At 36.7% G+C, this 3907-nt stretch overlaps 1 long non-coding RNA gene across 2 annotated transcripts; it reads left to right on the top strand.

The window, feature by feature from the left end:
- The first annotated feature begins 1448 nt into the window (after positions 1-1448).
- Positions 1449-2414, top strand: LOC109215980. 2 transcript variants are annotated; one of them, XR_002066438.1, is made up of 2 exons: positions 1449-1872; positions 2172-2414. It is a non-coding gene; the product is annotated as an uncharacterized LOC109215980 (long non-coding RNA). The 2 variants fall into 2 exon arrangements; XR_002066437.1 differs by having other exon boundaries at positions 1450-1872; positions 2177-2414.
- Positions 2415-3907: the final 1493 nt, after the last annotated feature.

Consider the following 3907-nt stretch of genomic DNA (forward strand, 5'->3'; position numbering starts at 1 on the left):
TGGAATGCCGGTTATGGATCTTCGGAGCGAGGTGAGTCTCCTTTCTAACCTTGTAAGAGGGAATTGTCCCCATAGGTGAATTAATTGATTATGTGCTCCTATTTGCGGGGGATACGTACGCACGAGGTGACTAGAGTCCGTGCGTAGCTACTATTATGCTATTGTCCGGGTAGTTAGGGCCCAAAAGTATGTTATACTTGGATTATTTATGAACCCATTGATAGCTTGAATCACCTTGGATTAGTAAATGAATTTAAAAGGAGATTAAACATCATTTTTCCTAAATTGTTAAAAAGAGAAATTATTTTATTTGGGTAAATATACCCGATAAGTTCTTAATTGACTGATTGAGCATGTAACTCTATGTGTACCTGCGTCGCATGCATGATTCGCCAGCAGGGTATGTGTTTATTTATGGAACGGGCCGAACGCCTCGGCAGATTAAATAGATGCATCTATAGGCGCGCCATCGACCCTCGGTAAGTGCACAGTTTATTTCTGTTGGATCGGCCCGTCGCCTCGGTGTGATTTGCGCATGTTATATTGTTGCTTGAGAATTTTAAATGTGAAATGTGCCCTTCGTGGCTTGATAAAAATTGATAAGATAATAAAGAGTAAACCTTGAAAATCTTTGATTATTTGTTGAAGGTGTTTACCTGTTTTCTGGCTTCGTGAATTAGGACTGCTATATAAATCCATGATTTCCTCACATTTTTAGTATATTGTCAATTGACCTCTAGTAAGTGTCGAAGTTGACCATCTCGTCTCTACTTCTTCGAGATTAGATGGGATACTCATTGAGTACACGTTGTTTACATACTCATACTACATTTCTGTGCATTTTTGTTGCACAGGTATATTTATCTCTAGCAGCCCACTAGGCATAGCAGCACGGATGATTCGGGAACTAGGTGAGTTGCATTATTCAAGGCGGCCCGCAGCTAGTAAAGTCCCTTCAGTAAATTGTATTTCCTTTCTGTCCACTGTATTCCGGACGGATGTTGTATTGTATTTTATTTCCTTATCAGTAGATGCTCATACACTTGTGACACCGGGTTCTTGGATGGTTTTTAAATATTTTGTATTGATTGCTAGTATTTAATTTGAATTGAAGCAGTTATCTTTTTACTTATGAAATTTAAAGGAAAATCTTGGTTTTTAAAATTGTTAAAATTGGAGTTTAATTAAGTAATTGGTTGGCTTGCCTGACAGCGGTGTCCGGCGCCATCACGGCCCTTAGTGAATTTTTGGGTCATGACACCCTTTAGAAGCCTGATAGAAGTAGAAGCAAAAGGGTAAAAGAAAAGAGTAAAAGAAATAAAGAAAGGGGTAAATAACAGGGACGGGGGGGTACTTAAGAGAATTAACTTAGGAAATCTTATAACTGATTTGGAGGATTCTAAGAAGGGGAAAAAAGGGCTGAGTAGCCAAATAGGTAAAATGTTGGGGTTTTAAGTGAACAAAAACTGAATTGGAGAGGGGTGGAAATGAATTTGAAAAATCAGGTTTTGTTGCCCGAAAAATCTGTTATTAAAAGACTCTTTCTCACTCATTTTGCTAGACCTAGAGATGCACTAAGCCACAGCTGCTGAAAATCCTAGGATTCTAGATCTGAACTCAAAAATTTCAGGAGAAAAGCAACAACAACTGAGGTAAAAGGAGATACAAAAGCTATTTTCGAATTCTAGCATATTCGATTGATTTTTTCTGGAATTTCAAAGGACTTTCAAGCTATTAGAATTGCTGTTTTGCTGGATTAGAATCTGTTGCCTCTGCTTGCTGGATTTGATATCATCTCTTTTTCATTTTTCTTCCTTAACTGATTCTTCTCAAAGCCTTTATTTGGCTGTGTGAGATTGCTGCTTCCTTTAGGTATGTAGATTTGTATTTGCTTTGGTTTTATTTTGAGTTGAAGAAAGAGTTCTGAATTATTTATGTTCTATTTGTGTTTGGTGTCATAAATCTAACATGCCAGTTGTTGAACTTGCCTAAATTTCCTCCCCTGATTAGTTTCTGGTGCTATTAGCTTAAATGCTAATTTAATTAGCTTATTATTAACAATGATTCACCTTTTGAAATGATCATTCATGCCTAACGTGATGGTAACTGTAGTTATTTGCTTCAATGTGTTGTTTGTGCAATTGTTGATATAGCCAATTTGATTTTACAAGGGCAGCCCAGTGGCTATCCCCTTGTAAGTTAGGTGTTTGATTCAAAGGAAGGAGAGCCATGCAACTAAAGTTAGATTCTGTCATGAAATTTCAAACAAGGAAAGCGTAGATTTAAGATTACATTAGTGAAATATGTAACTCATGCCATGATTAGTCGATTGTGTGATTTAAACTGCCATTTTTCTCTGTATTTAATTAAGTTGTAAATTGAGAATTATGTTTGCAATGGTTTATTTTCCTGTAGCTGGGGCTCATTTCAGAAGCCCAAATGTTTTACTTTAATTGAATATAGTTTATCACAAGCATAGGTGAGCCGTTGTCTAAGGCTGTAATTACTTGGACTTTACAGCTGCAAGGCCCAGACTTCAAATGGAAGTCAGAAACTGGAAGATCTCATATGACTGGGCTTCACATGAAAGCCCATTTGGACATTATTCATCCCTGCAGTATTTTACTTATTAACTTAGTGATGAACCTTTTTATATGCAAAGCTTAATGCTTTGGGCTTCACGCTTAGCCCATGTCTGCTCTACCCAGCCTGTTTGAGATCTCACGTAGGTCTTCAATCATACTTGACCCATAGCCCATTCATTGACCGAAGTAATATCAAGCAGATCTAATAGAATAATCATACTCTTGAAACACAATCGCCTGTGCCTTCCCTTTTTAATAGGCTCGAGTCATTTTCTTTTCACTTAACTATCAGATTTCTTTGTGAATTGTACCGGTCGGTTCAAAAAATAAGTTTTAACACCTTGAGATTCATTCATGCTAAGACTCATTGTCTTTTCTTATACTCATAAATCCTTTGATCCTCGACCTCACGCTTAACTTTAAATCTAGAAATCGAATAACTTGAACACCGTAGTTTGCTTTAGGTACGATTAATAATAAATTATCGTGACTATGGGTATGGTTCCCGTGGCATATTCATGATACGTGAACCCTAACTCAAGTGCGCGTTCACGCGATTTGACCACAACTTCAAACAATTAAAACAAACACGTTGTGAATCACGGGTACGTTTCACGTGGCGTGATTTGCGATGTGCACAAAGTACCAAGTACGCGACATCGCAATTTATTCAAATAAGTTCCATAATTGTTTAAAATAATTAAAAGCGGTATAGAATCAGTAACGCATAAAAGGTTTTTAAACATGTAATAATTTAGATAATTAAGCAAAGTATTATTGTTAAGCGACCGTGCTAATATTATGGAACTTGGGAGTGCCTTACACCTTCTCCGGGTTAACCGAATTCATTATCCGGTCTTCTTTGTTCGCAGATCATAAACAGAGTCAATTTCTTCAATTTTGGATTTTAAAATAAACTGGTGACTTGGAACACCATAATAATATTTCAAGTCGTGACTCTAATTAAATAAATAATCTCATTTCGAATAATGTCACTTTATGTGACAGTAGTCGATTGATTAAATAGGTTGAGTGTTGGCAGGCAAACGACCAAAAAATTGAAGTTAAGGATGCCTCATTTAAGAGCGTTTTGGTAGTCCAACAATGTGTCTATGACGACGCTCGTCTATGTCCACTCTTTGCCGTGTATAAGGAGGTGATACAAGGTGTTCAATTCTATTTTTTTTTGGAGATATGGATCAAGACATTAGTATTCGTACCTCCTCCATCAATATAAAGAGAATTAATTTTCTTTTTGAAAAAGTTTTCGATTAAGGGATGCAATTTGGAAAAAATGTCTCGAACCTCATGCTTGTTTTTAA

The sequence above is a fragment of the Nicotiana attenuata genome, unplaced genomic scaffold (assembly GCF_001879085.1).
Source record: "Nicotiana attenuata strain UT unplaced genomic scaffold, NIATTr2, whole genome shotgun sequence".
NCBI lineage: Eukaryota > Viridiplantae > Streptophyta > Magnoliopsida > Solanales > Solanaceae > Nicotiana > Nicotiana attenuata.